Source organism: Camellia sinensis, unplaced genomic scaffold (assembly GCF_055761805.1).
Source record: "Camellia sinensis isolate YWXY unplaced genomic scaffold, ASM5576180v1 Unanchor1, whole genome shotgun sequence".
In the NCBI taxonomy this organism is placed as follows: domain Eukaryota; kingdom Viridiplantae; phylum Streptophyta; class Magnoliopsida; order Ericales; family Theaceae; genus Camellia; species Camellia sinensis.
This window is the reverse complement of record NW_028128987.1, coordinates 4935997-4951713: the sequence shown is the minus strand read 5'-3', so window position 1 is coordinate 4951713 and position 15717 is coordinate 4935997.

Below are 15717 nucleotides of genomic sequence, written 5' to 3'. Positions count from 1 at the left end.
TTCAATAAAGATCTCAATAAGTAGGTTTGAAATATATAAATTTTATAAAAATAAAAATAAAAATAAAAAGAAATGTGCAATGAAAGTTATGATATTATCAAATTTCAAAAAATAATAAGAACAAAAAATGTACTAATCTTGTTTGATTGATCATGATAATAAGTTTTAAAATTATAAATTTTAGAAATGTGTAAAATAATTATTATTCAGTCCGGTTAGATTGGTTTCAAAATTTTATTTTTAATCTTTTAATAATATAAATCAGTTTGATGAAAATAGATATTAAAACTATCTTTACCGTAAAAAAGAGAAAATTATATGAAAGTGAGTGCTTTTTATTTTACATTTCATTCCCCCCACCCCCCAGAACTAGCTTTTAATTTTAATTTATACATTTTTTAATAAATATATTTGAAAAACGAAACTAAACTGTGGAATACATTTTAAAATCTAAAACATAAAAAATAGAAGATTACCATGTACTGCTTTAAACTAAAGTAGAAAATTTTCTGAATAAAAAATGTTACTAAACACTTATTCGATAGTTGAGTGATAAAAAAATAATTCTTCAAGGATTAACATTACGAATTCCTAGAAATTATTCAAAAATTTCATTTTGTGATTTAGATTTATTCTATATATGAATCTCACACCACACAAATTAATTTCCACCACACAAGTACCTATCCAAAATTTTCTAGATGGATTAATATGGTCCCTAGCATATTTGTTTTTCAAAACATTCATCAACAACTAATTACTCAGTAATCCTTATATTTGTTGGTAAAGACACCCACTACTCATATCTAGGGCTACAAATGAACCGAATTGTTCATAAACAAGTTCGGCTCAACTCAGCTTGGTTTGTTTAGTAAACGAGCCGAGTTCGAACTCGAATATTAAGCTTGTTTAGTAAACGAATCGAGGTCGAGCTCATATAAACTCGGCTCGTTTATCTTTATTTAAATTATATAATAAATATATTATTTATATATTAAATAATATATAAATAACATTTAAAAAAATTATCGAGCCAAGCTCAAGCTCAATAAATGAGCTCGATAAGTAAATGAGCCGAACTCAAGCACAGGAAAGCCTGGCTCGACTTGATTCGTTTGCAGCACTACTCCTATTTGATAATGTGGAAATAAGTTTGTGGGATGTATATGTAACTTTTGCAAAATGATATCTAAGATTAGCGACTAAGAGACATGAACTCGGCATAAGGTATTCCATTACATAACACATTCGATTTTTTTTTTTCTTTAAATATTTCGATTACACACATAATTGTCAATAAAAAAAATGGAAAAGATAGAAACAGATAAAGAGAGTTGAATATCCATCTAAGGATGGCAATATGAACCCGGCCCGAAGGGGACTCGGACCGCCCGTTCCGATAAATAGGGTTTTTCCCAAAAATTATTCCATATAGGGCCGGAGCTGGTATTGAAAAATACATCCCCTACGATTTTTGGGCTGGGTCGGGGACGGTGATAGATTCCCCCGGCCCAGCCCCTAAATTTCCCCAAAACATCTTGCCTTTATATATATATATATATATATCTATCTGTGTGTGTGTGTTTAAGGTTATTATTATATATCTCTGACACTCTCTCTCTCTCTCTCTCTCTCTCTCTCTCTCTCTCTCTCTCTCGTTCTTCTCTCTCTCAACTCTCTCACTGTCTCAACTCTTTCACGATCTCGATGGTTCTGCAGTCATCCAAGCGCTAGAAATCACCTCCTCCGTTGCCGATCCTCTGCTCCATGGCCTCCTCTGTCATCTCCGCTACCACCGATTGTGAGATTTAGATCCAAATCAAAATAGAGTTTTAGAGAGAGAATCCATGACTGTTGTTTGTTGATGATTTTTTCAGATCTGTTGTGAATGACTTTTGTTGATAATTTTTTCAGATCTTTTTTCCTTTCACAATTTTTTTTTTTTTTAAGTTGTTGATTGTTGTTGATGATGATTGTTTATGATGAATTGAAACATACTGAAAACAGATTTATTTATTTTATTTTTGTTCTTCTGTTGAACAAAATTTAAAAAAAAAAAAAAAAAAGTTGGAGTTTTTTCGGGGTCGGGGATTGGGGGGCGGGGTGGGGGGGGTGGTGGCGTCCCCACCGGGGATCGGGGGCAAGGAAGGAAATTTTTTTTTACCTTCGAGAATCAGGAAAGGAGAGTGTAATCCCCAACTCCGCCCTGACCCGACCCGTTGCTATTCCTGTATCCATACGAACAAGAATGTGCAGTTCTATTGGCAACCATTAGTCACACATTCGATTGGGGATAGACTCAGTCTTAATTCCTAGTGATTTGGACATAGGGGCTTTTCCCAAACTAAGCCTCTTTTGCATTCTATTTTCCAAACTAGGCCTAGTTTGGACGGTATTCCCAAACTAAGCTAAAGCGCTATTACAAATCGCGCTTTCACTGTTTGGAGCCCAAAATTTGATGAATAGTGAAAGTGCTATTGTAAATTGCGCTTTTAATTAATAAATCGTTATTTTAAATCGCGCTTTTAACATAAAATTTTTTTCTAAAGAAAACGCTATTTGAAATAGCGCTTTCACTGTGCATATAATTTTTTTTTTTTTTTTTAGAAAACGTTATTTCAAATAACGTTTCTACTGTTGAAAACCACCCTACCCTCTGACATACGCACACATCCACACACACCCAACCCACACTGTAAAGCATTGAAATAAGATAATTTATATATATAATAATAATTTATAATAATAAATTATATAATTTTTATAATTTTCATAAATATAAATCATTTTTAGGTTATGGATGGTTTGATTTATAACATGTATGTAAGGGTAAAAAATTTTATAATCAAAAATAATTTTTGCAATTTTTATAATCAAAAATAATTTATAAATTACCAAAAATAATTTATAATACGTATGTGTTTACTTTAAATAAACTATATATAATACGTATGTATTATATATATAATTTTTATATATTTACTTTAAATAAATTATTTTTGATACGTATGTATTATATATATAATTTTTATATATTTATATATTTACTTTAAATAAATTATTAATAAATATATAATAATTATTTTATAAAATAAATTATTAATAAAAATTATTGATTGCAAAATAAATTGATTACTTTATAAAATAAATTGATTATAATTTTTATTAATAATTATTTATTATATATTTTTAAATAATTTATAAAGATTATAATCAATTTATAAATAATTTTTGCAATTTTTATAATCAATTTTTACATACGTATGGCAATAATTTGTATAAATTATTTAAACCATACGTATGTAAGGGTAAAAAATTTTAGGTTATGGATGGTTTGATTTATCATTTATCAAAATTTTTACCCTTAAACCATACGTATGTAAATGTGAAGATGGATTTACTGTAAATGTAAATGTGAAGATACGTATTAAATTATTTACATACGTATTAATTATAAATTTTTATAAATTATTTTTGAATAATACATACGTATTATAAAATGTGAAGATGGGTTTACTGTAAAAAATTGTAAATAAAAAATGTAAAGATTTAAATAATACATACGTATTATCAATTATTATAAAAAAATTTATAATACATACGTGTTATAAAATTTTATTAATAATTTATTTTATAAAATAATTATTATATATTTATTAATAATTTATTTAAAGTATATATATAATACATACGTATCAAAAATAATTTATTTAAAGTAAATATATAAAAATTATATATATAATACATACGTATTATATATAATTTATTTAAAGTAAATACATATATTATAAATTATTATAAAAAATTTTATAATACATACGTATTATAAATTATTTTTGGTAATTTATAAATTATTTTTGATTATAAAAATTGCAAAAATTATTTTTGATTATAAAAATTTTTACCTTACATACGTGTTATAAATCAAACCATCCATAACCTAAAAATAATTTATATTTATGAAAATTATAAAATTTATATAATTTATTATTATAAATTATTATTATATATAAAAATTATCTTATTTCAATGCTTCACAGTGTGGGTTGGGTGTGTGTGGATGTGTGCGTATGTCAGAGGGTAGGGTGGTTTTCAACAGTAGAAACGTTATTTGAAATAACGTTTTCTAAAATAAAAAAAAAAAAAAAATTATATGCACAGTGAAAGCGCTATTTCAAATAGCGTTTTTTTTAGAAAAAAAATTTTATGTTAAAAGCGCGATTTAAAATAGCGATTTATTAATTAAAAGCGCATTTTACAATAGCGCTTTCATTATTCATCAAATTTTGGACTCCAAACAGTGAAAGCGCGATTTGTAATAACACTTTAGTTTAGTTTGTAATAGCACAATTCTATTCAAAATAGGCCTAGTTTGAAAAATAGAATGCAAAAGTTAGTTTGAGAAAAGCGCCTTGGACATACCGAAAGGACAAATTGCCAGTATAACGCCGGTCTTTGCATGTTGTTTGTGACATCAACATCAATGACTAGTAAGAGCAAAGTAACACAGGAATTTCTCGATGTAAAGTTTTGAAAAGTCACTTTTTAAGTTGTTTTTCTGTTAAAATATGAGATCAACGAAATGAAAGTGTTTGGGAATGATTTTTTAATTTTTTATAAAAAATATACAAAAAATTGAGATAGTAAAAAAAAATTAACTTTTTATATAGCTCATATATATATATATATATATATTTAATTAAAACTCTCTGATCCCAAATAGACCCTGAAAATATTAATTTTTATTTTACTTCTTATAGATAAGATTCCTTTGAACTGTGGTTTATAATGTGATAAATATGCTTTTTTAGAACTGATGTATGAATATATCAGTTCCATTACAATTTACACACGCACTATGGAAATGTGTAATAGATAAATTAAAGATGACACGTCTTTTAGTCCTTCATTTGAAACTAATTCATTTGTTTGGGTTGAAAAATGTTTTGGTATTTGTTGGTGTATGGAAAACAATTTCCAAGGTCAGAAAACAAGCTTATATGAGTTGAAAATATTTTTTTATTTTGAAAATGTGAAAAGTATTTTTAAACTAAAATCTTACTAATAGCATTATGCTATCACGATCACTCACACCTCCACCATCACCACCCTCACCACGGCTGCCTCGGCCACCTGACTATCATGCCGCCACCGCCACCGCCACCACACCAAACATCGAAAAATATTATTTCTTAGAAAAAAAATTTGCAAAAGATATTTTCCTTTAAAAAATATTTTCACTTAAATAAATTTAGCACAAATGTCGAAAAAAAAATTATTTTCTAAATTCGTGGATTCATAAAGAAGGTTGGAATAAAGGCTTAGTAGTGATTGATTGACAAAGAATATACAAAGTTTCAAAATATTATTTACTCTGTTTGGTTAAGTTTCAAATTCTATTTCTTTTGTTTTCAAAAAATTTAAAATTGGTAAAAAAAATAAAAAATAAAAAGAAAGAAAGAAAGAAAGACTCATGATTTTATATGGTTTTCTTTTCCTTTTATTTTGTTTAAAGAAGAAAAAAATATTTAGTGCTTATTTTTGTTAAACTAGTTTAGTTTTTTTGAAAAATAAAAAATAAAACAAAAAAAAAATCTAAAAGTGTATTAATGAGAAAAAAAATCAAATATTAAACAAAATGGAAAGGTGCCAAACAATACCTTAATCAAAGAAATTGAGCATTGCAAAAAAAATAATAATAATAAGAAAAGAAAATTCTATTGTAAAACAAAAACAAGCCATCATTAAGATTGATTTTGGCTAAAATTTGACAAGGTCAATAGGGTAAATCATGTTAGAAAAAATCATATGTGGCAGATAAAACTTTGAACTACATTTAGAAATTAAAAAATAAATCGAAACTGAAAATAAATTTGGTGAATTTAGAAAATAATTTAGAAAAAAACTTACAAATATAATATATAATTTTAGAAATAAAAAATAATTTGATCAAGACTTGTGTTAGAAACAATATCCTTAAAACAAATTTTGCCTCTCTCTTCGGTGCTCACGACTTCACTGCTCACGACTATCTCTCAAGATACAACGATCAGGAATCTTGCAACAACACTTCAATCTGCGAGTTTGATGAACATCGTTGTTCATGTATTTTCTCTTTTATACTAGACTTAACATAATGTATATGAAGGCTAAAACTCTTATTACAAATAAATGTCACAGGGATGGTGTTTTAGTAGCATTGTGACTATTTTGAAAAGTTATAACTCGTTTTATGAAGGGCTATATTATTTCATTTGAGCAGGTACCTTAAAAGGTCATACATTTTCAATTTCTATGGAGATTGTACGAGTACGAAATAATCTTCTCGTATAATCCTGTTAATCAAGTTTACACTCCTCCAAACGTCATCGCTTTGCAACCTGAAAACACAAACGTGAGTTAGCCAATGGTTGTACGCCGGAAACCTCTTCGATGCCTAAGTCAGCGAATAGACAATAGATACAAAAATTATGTGTAATTGAGAGTCAGAATTGCGATATCTGTGCATAGGTCCTGTCTTGAGCTTTTATAGAATTCGCCTAACACAATTCTAGTAGGACTCTAACTCTCCTTAGCAGAGTCCTCCTAGGAATCACATTCCTAAGGATAAAGCCTATCCTGAAAACACCCTTCCCACTGCCAACCAAGAGAGATGGTTCAGACCTGTTACCTCGGCTGGTAGCACGGTTAACCGGGCTAACTTGGTTCTGCCTTGTGCTGAACAGAACCAAGATGGCGTTCTATCGAGTTGACTCTAGCTTAGCTCTATGCACTGGTAATACCCCGGTTCGCACTCTAGACTACATCTAGGCGGCCTAGTCTAGGCCTTGGCGCAATGTTTGCACGGCTCAGGACCGAGCCACTGACTCAGCATGCAAAGAAGGCTCCACCTAGCTCGACCTAATTTGCACACAAATTACCCTCTCAATTGCCCCTTAATTCCATCTGTGAAGCATGATTGGGATTATTGTTCCCAAGCCGTGCTAAGATATTCAATCCACCCGAATCGGAACGCTTAGGCCAACCGAGCTAAGACCTACTCAATTTCCACGTTGTTGAGGTCGATCAACCCGTCTTCCTACGTTTCTGACACCATGTCCTTATTGGGACACGTGGCCTCTCATGATTGCCTCTATTGCTATGACAGTCGTAAATCATTACTCTGATATTTGAATAGTCTTGCCATTTTACCTCCATTACAAAGTCATCCCCCTAGCTTCAAACAACAACCTTCATTGTTCATCTTCTAACCCAAAAAACCCCTGTAAACAAAAATACTAACCTACACTTGCCTGCACTCAAACCCTGGTACTGTTGATCAAATCGAGTTCAACACTATTGCCGGAACACCATTTGCTGATCAACGTCACATTATCCACTCAAAACTTGTAAGTTCCACATTCTTTCAAACACTTCATATGAAGCTCTCTAGGTTCTTGGTGTTTTTAGTTTTATAAACATATTATATTGATACTGCAATAGTATTTTTAGTTTTGTTTATGCGCTAAAAAGAACCTAGAACTGAATTAGCTTCCCAAACTCCATGCCTTAGGAAGAACTCCCCCCCTAATTGGAACTTAAATCAAACAGGAATGTTGATTTTGATCCAAAAATCGTGCTGAAATTGAGCTATAAACTTGTTTGTGCTCACTTAGATGCGTCTCACCGAACTAGGAAAACATCATCCAACCATGACCGGGCTCTAAAATGGCCCTTTTCATGGACTGAGATAAAACATCTCACCCTTTCTCAAGACTAAGCTAAAACCTCACTTCAGTTTTTAGCTGAGCTATACGCCGTCCTTTCTCCCAAGACCGAGCAAACTAATTCACACTAATACCTTAGCCCGGTCACCAGCTGGACATAACACATTCTATGTTCTTCACTGTGCAGACTTTGACTAGGTTTATTCAGTCACACCATTCACTACAAAGCCGAGTTAAGGAGCCAAGCATATATTTATAAACAAACTAAGGCCACACCCATTGTGATAACCCTGTTCCATACTATGCTAATTGGTCCTTATTATGAATATGATTATGTGTTTGATATGTTTATATGTGTCATTTATGTGAAAATATGTGGTTTTGAATTTCTATCTGTTCACCGTAGGAATATCTGTTTGATTATTTGCTTTGGAATTTAAATTGAAGACCTTATCGGCCACGGAAACCAAAATTGATTGCGCCATTGTGATTGGCATAATTTTTAGAGCCTACGGTGAAATTTAATTGAAAATTGATTCGGATCAGATTAATTAGATTAAATTAAGGCTATAGTGCCCAATTATTTAATATTGGCAATTATAATTTAGGGAAATTATATAAGTGGGGCACTATACACCCAATTCTCCTTTTTAGCTTCATTTTGGCTGATTTTGAACTCAAGAAAAGAGAGAGGGCTGGCTAGAGAGAGAGAGAGAGGGAAACAATTGAAGATTTGCTCAAGAAGCTTGAATAAATTGAAGACTAACTTAAGATTTGACCATAAATTGGGGAGATTGAGCTTTTAGGTGAGCAATTGATTATGAAGTTATGAGTTTAATGTTGTAATTTGTGAATCCAAAGTTGAATGATGATAAAGAATATGAATTGAGTTAGTTTTGTTGAATTTGAAGTCAATAGACACATGCATGTATGAAATTGCTATAAATTTCCATGTTTGAGCATAAAGTGTGTAATCCATGTTGAATGTGAATGAAGTCCATGTATTTAATCATCTCTTCACCAATTAAGTTAAGAATAATGAGTATCTCCTATATGCAAGTGCAAATCATGAAAGTGTGAGCTTTGAATGTTTGAATTTAGTGTGTTGGTGATGAGTTTCAGTCAATTTGGAACATCCATGTAAGTAATTCTTGGAATTGAGCTTCATAATGTTGTAATTTGGTGTTTGTACCATGTTAGTACATGTATATGCAAAGTTTGAGCCAAAATCATGAGTTTAGAGCCTTTGAATGTCAAGTTGAAGCTCAAGAACATGTTCTGGAAAATCCAAAAATTTTGATGTCCACTCGAGCGGTGGATCCGTCGCTCGAGCATAAAATACGAGCTCCTAGTATTTTCTGCAGACATGACGTCCGCTCGAGGGGGGAAGTTCACGCTCGAGTGGGGAGCTATGTAGACTAATCTTCAACTCGAGCGTCCGAGTTCGCGCTCGAGCGTGAAAATGTTGTATCCAATACTTTTGCAGACTTCATGGGTACGCTCGAGCGGGAAAGTCCACGCTCGAGTGGGGACCCTTGTTTCTGAAATTTTGTAATGATGTTCTGTGTTTCGTTTTCTGTTCTCTTTCACTTCTAAGTACTCTTAGGCATGCATTAAACATTGTGAATGAATTAAAAGAGTAAGAAAGAAGCCTAATGAGGAATATGTGAATTAAGGAACGGATTGATTTGGTTATGACTCATATGGTATGTGATGTGTAGGGTCAAGCTCCAGGGCAAATCAATCAACCGATCACTGTGAGTAATATCTCAATAAAGATATCTGAAATATGTTGTTTGTCCAATTGCTTACTTTTATGTAAGTTTCATAAGTTCGTTAATTTGAATTATGGACAAATATTCGTTATGCCAAAAGAATGAAAATGTGAATGGACCGAAGGCCAGTTTGATACGAATGAAAATGAGAATGGATCGAAGGCCAGTTTGATACGAATGAAAGTATGAATGGGCCGAAGGCTAGTTTGACGTAAGCGAAAGTCTGAATGGGCCAAAGGCCAGTTTGACATGAATGAAAGTACGAATGGGCCAAAGGCCAGTCTGGCCTGAATGATACGAACGAATTGGGCCTGAGGCCCTATGATGTGCTTGGAACTGTAGTCACTTGATCTAAATTGTGTATATATGCTAAATAGAAATACGAATTGGGGCCGAGGCCGTTTGAAGCATGTTGTTCTACACACCGTTTGTATAACTTCTTTACTCGATATTATTCACTAGGCTTTTGCTCACGCTCATTCATGTGTTTGTAGGTGAGCCAAGAGAAATCCAAACCCAGCCTCAGTGAAATCTGTATTGAACAACCAAGGTTTTGAAGAGTCAGCCCTTGCGTCTCACGCACGAGACACGTCTTCGCCCTTTTGCTATCTTGTGTCATTTTATCATGTTGGTGAGGACTTTGGATACGTTTGTATATAGTTTTGATTAGCTGACCTAGACTTGAATGATCATGTCTGTACAGAACTTTATGCTACTGTATTGTCTGATGTGAGGTATTAATATATTTATGTATGGTTTGTTATGATGTGCCATGTATGCACAGCTCTATGGACAAAGTTTTAAATTCTGCTTCTGTTTGGCCCCTTTACTCTGATGAGTTATGTCTGATTTGGTTTGAGATCGTAGGTAATTTCAGGATTACTGGCCGGTTATGTCCTTAACCCATGGGGCGGGTTTGGGTCGTGACACCCATGGGCAAATACCGGTTCCTCGTGAGCTCGCTCGGTGCTATAGCTGAGTTTCGAAGGGACTACAATATCCCCGACGACGTACAATTCGAGCTGGCCGAGTTGGACACTATGCCCTGGGGCAAACCAGGTTTTATCCTATTTACACTGCTATCTATTGTAGAAGGTGGACTTCGGTTCCCAGTCCAGCCCCTTATCTACAAATTTCTTAGGCAAACTAGGCTATGCCCTACCCAATTATCCACCAATACGTACTGAATAATAAACGGCATCGCGAAACTCAATTGTCGCCTTGACCTCAACCTCGGTCTGGCCTAGCTATTCCACCAATATTCGCTCAGCCAGAATGACAATGGCTAGGTTTATTACCTTAGAATCCAAAAAGGCCGAGAGAAAATTGTCAAGAAAACATCAAACAAAGATCTAAATGATGACGAATTTCTTTGGGTGTCTAGAAATTTTGAAGACCATGAAGCGTAGATACCAAGCTATAACATTAACCAGAATAAAAGAATGACTAGTAAGGATAGTCTGATTTTCCCTTCTTTCTTAGTTCAACTCCTGCCGCACTAACCCTTTTATTTTTCCTTCTTTGACAGATTTGAACCGACTTAAATCAATCTACGCCTACGCCGATCAAAACACCTTTCAAGCAGCGCTCTACCACCGTAATCGAGATTGGACCAAGCTTCTCAATTTTGAGCCGACCTATCGTTATAACGGTAAGAGAAAGACCAAGGTCATAAACTTCCTCCTTGAGTCATCGCCTGAGCCAGATCCAAATCTCCTCTAAATTAACCTTATTCCACTTACGAAAGAGCAATAAATGGCCAAAAAGCGAGCCGTGCGTGCCCTGATCACCGAACATACCTCAACTTCAAACATTGAGGTCCAGGCCGAGATACCACTAACCAACTAACCTCGCAACGTGGTGGTGGCCCTTCCAACTGCCCATGCCACAGCTTCCAGGCCAAGCAAATGGCTTCACACCAGTTCTGTTGCGCCGCAATGCCCGATGGATGAAAAAGACATCGAGTTGCTAGAGACCGAGCTATCCGAGGCCAATCAGCTCTAAAGTAGCCGCCACACTGGCCCTTCCAATCCACCATCCCCTCTAGTGTGGGCACCAACCGTGTGCTTCAGGGGTCGTGCTATGACTACACAGAGTTTGACCTCCACCAGGTCTACTACCTTTAGTTCGGCTGCCTTGCCGACGTATGCGAACAACTCGTTGCCTTCTGGTTCCTTCACCATTTGTACAAAACCTTTTGCAGCTCGGCTGTCGTTTACTATTACAAAGCACTACTTGGACATGATTTGATCTCCTAACGCCTCTTCAATCATTTCAACTGCGGTAGGAAACTGTATCACCTGATTGTAGGTTGATGTACTGCCTATATGGTGTGTAACCATGCTCTTCCCAAGATTATGTTGTAAGTAGAGGGGGCTTTCAATACCCAGAACTCCACTTGTTTTGTCATCGTTCTAGCTTTGATCGATAAAATTATCTTGCTAACCGGCCATTCTAACATCGAGTTGAAGCCGACCAAGGGGGATGTCATGGGTGCTAAATCCTTGTCCTCCAATTTGAGTTACTTAAAGGTCTCATAATACATTATCTCGCACGAGCTTCCTTGGTCTATCAGGATCCCTTTGATGTCAAAATTCTTGACGTGTAGAGTAACCACTAGTGCGTCGTTGTAAGGGCTTTATAACCTTGCTAAGTCTTTTTCAGAGAAAGTGATGACGTTTTTCGCCTTGTTCTTTCCTTTTTCATGGCCAGTTGTGCACTCAGTACCTTCCTCATGTGCTCAGCCTTTTTGATTATCCCTTTGAGTTCACATACCCATTCAAGCTCGATGATCCCATGCGTTACATTGATTATGCCTTGAGGTGGTCTGTCCGTGGGCATCCCATCTGGCCCGTTGCGATCTTAAGGAGATGGTTGCACTCCCCCTGCAATATATTGGTCCAGGTGGCTTGTGGCCACTAACTCTTCCAGATGTTGCCTTAATGGCGTACAGTTTTCAGTTCGGTGTCCCTTTTCATCATGGAAGGTACAACGGTATCTATCATCATAGCCCCTCTGCGCTTCTCCCAACTTGGCTGGCTTCCGAGCGAAGGGTTCGTCGCATATCTCACTAAGAATCCAACAAATAGGCTTATTGAACACCGTGGTGATGGCGGTGAGGACTTTTAACCTCCTTGCCTGGGAGTCCTCATCGTTTGGTCGTCTATCCCGGTCATTTTTGTTCAGTCGTTCTTCTCGGCCGACCGTGTTAACTTTAGCCGTGGGTTTTTTGTTCAACATTGCTGTCGTGCCAGACTTTGCCTTGGTGCGAGCACCATCTTCATCTACCCTGATATGCTGATGTACTCTCTCTATTAAGGCCTCCATTGTGAGGAATGGCGTCATTATCATTGAATCCCTCAAATTATTGCCTGCTAGTAGACCCCGTTTGTACTATGCGATAGCTATATTTGTGGGGCAATCTCCAGTTTGATTAAAAGTCTCTCAATACCAGTTGTTGTAAGACTTTAGTGTTTCTTTCTCATCCATGTCGGTGGAGAGCAACTGGTCTATCTCCACTGGCGTCTTGGTGTTTGTCTTATACCTGGTAACAAATGCCTTTACAAGTTACGCCCATGAAGCTATGCTGCCTTCTGGCAACCTCTCGAACCATGTTAAGCCCAGATCGCCTAAGCTTGAAGGAAACAAGATATACATTAGAGCCTCGTTCCGTCGATATACAGCCATGACCTGGCTCAAGTGCATGTAGGGGTCTGACTCTCCCTCATAAGTTGTGAACTTAGGCTAGTGGAAGCCTAAGGGTAATAGGGCGTTCTCTATCGCCAGAACGAACGGCGAACTCTGCAACCTTGCTAACGCTTTGTCTACTGGTTCATAGGCAAGACGTGGTACTGGCATTCCAACCTTGACACTTCCATGCGTCCTAGGAGCCAACTGCTGTAGAGCAGAGACCCTTTAGGGGTCACGCGCCTGATGATCTTCTCTTCTTCGAGCCCTTTCTTCTAATACTGTCCGCGGGTCTACTGACCTAGGCAACTCTGTGTGCCTAGATGTCGTTTGGTGCATATGCGAGGGCCGATAACTGCCTCCCTCCGTACAAGACCTTTTAGTCCTCATTCTCTCAAATCTTGAGTAACGAGTTCTAGAGGTCCTCGACTGCGTGTCACCTGTATAGAGGTTTCTGCTTTCAGTTTGAGATGGTGTGGCTTGCCTGTCACGATCTCTTGAGTGGCTAGAGTGCGTTCTGCCTTTGCCCATCTCTTCTTCTATTACCCATTTGCCTTTTATTTGGCGCTTCATAGTCTCCATGTCAGCTGCCATTCTCCTTATCAGTTCGTCTTGCTCCCTTACATAATCTTCCAGAACCTGAGGATCCATCATCCGCGTCTATCTATTAGGGCTTTAAGAGCGGTGTGGACTTAAGCCTCGTCTTTCTCGTGTGTCTCTTCATGGGTTCCGTCACTGAGGATTCAATTCTGCCATGGGCAGAATAAAAGGAAAACCTTTGTCCCTCCTGTTCTCTTTTGGGGTTTGCCCATCGATAGCAAAATACGACAGGTCTTCATTATGCGCCATTGGAATTAATTGAAGAAAAACTCGATTGAAAGGTTTGTTCTCTGTAAGGCTTCACACAGATGGTGCCAATTGTACGAGAACGAAATAATCTTCTCGTATAATCTTATTGATCAAGTTTGCACCCCTCCAAACGTCATCGCTTTGCTACTTGAAAACACAAACATGAGTTAGCCGGCGGGTGTGTGCCGGAAACCTCTCCGATGCCTAAGTCAGCGAATAGACAATAGACACAAAAGCTCTATGTAATTGAGAGTTAGAATTGCGATACCTGTGCATAGGTCTTGTCTTGAGCTTTTATAGAATCTGCCTGGCACAATTCTAGTATGACTCTAACTCTCCTTAGTAGAGTCCTCATAGAAATCACATTCTTAAGGATAAAGCCTATCATGAGAACACCTTTTTCACTGCCAACCAAGTGAGATGGTTTAGATCTATTACCTCAGCTGGTAGCATAGTTAATCGGGCTAACCTGGTTCCACCCTATACTGAATAGAACCAAGATGGCATTCTATCGAGCTAACTCCAGCTCGGCTCTATGCACTGGTAATACCCAGGTTTGCTCTCTGGACTACATCTAGGCAACCTGGTCCAGGCCCTAGTGCAATGTCTGCACGGCTCAAGACCGAGCTACCCAAAACTCCTACCTCGGCCCAGCATCCAAAGGAGACTCCACTTAGCTCGGCCGAATTGGCACGCAAATTACCCTCTTAGAGTTAATTTCCTTTCACAATAAAATTCCCAACAAATTATCTATTCTATAGATCTTGTCGTTCGATTTTGGAATAAGATTTTTGGAAATTTTCTAAGCTCAAAGTGCAAACAGTCTTGATGTTCATCAGGCCCTACGATGGTGTCAGGCCTTCATATTCTCATCGTGTATGTGCATTGCGTCAATAAGACATTCGTCATTGCACAATTTGAGAATGTACAGTGGTTAAATCGTACATGGAATAAAGTATAAGGAGTTAAAGTGCACTTTGCTTTCTAAACAGATGACGAAAATATAACGATATTTTAATCTTTTTCATTAAATCGTTAACGGGTTTAATGATACACTTCAATCCACAACTACGAGGGGGTTATGTGGCCATTTCCAAACGTTATGGAGGTAAATAGCACATGGCCTAAACTTCAAAAAGGTAAAATGAAGTTTTTCCTATAAATTATTATTGACTAATTCCAATTAAAATGACAACTAATTATAACAATAACAATAACAAAAACAAAAACTATTTTGAAAAAACAAATTTTCAAGTTTCTATAAACTATTTTGAATTTTGAATTTTTTTTTTTTTTTTTTGGATCAATCAAAAAGAGACCTTTATTGATAAGTAAAAAACAATACAACATTTGAGAAATATTACATCAATAAAGGGAGGGGTGAGAGGGGAGGGGTAAGTAGCAAAAGTCATCATATCTTAAAATCCAAATCCCAATTAGGTTGCCACCCGAAAACAAGAACAATCATATGGCTGCACCCAACCCCAAGTTGGTAAGGAACCAACATAGAACAAACAACAAATTCAATAAAAAAAACCAACCACATAAAAACCAGCACTTGCCCATACAACTAAACACACGCAAATACATAACCGTACCTGATTCATATTCTCCACAATATCATGCATTGAATAAGGGATCACGGGCAACCCAGACTTCATCCACAACTCAATCCTTACCTTTACAATCTCACTAAGCTT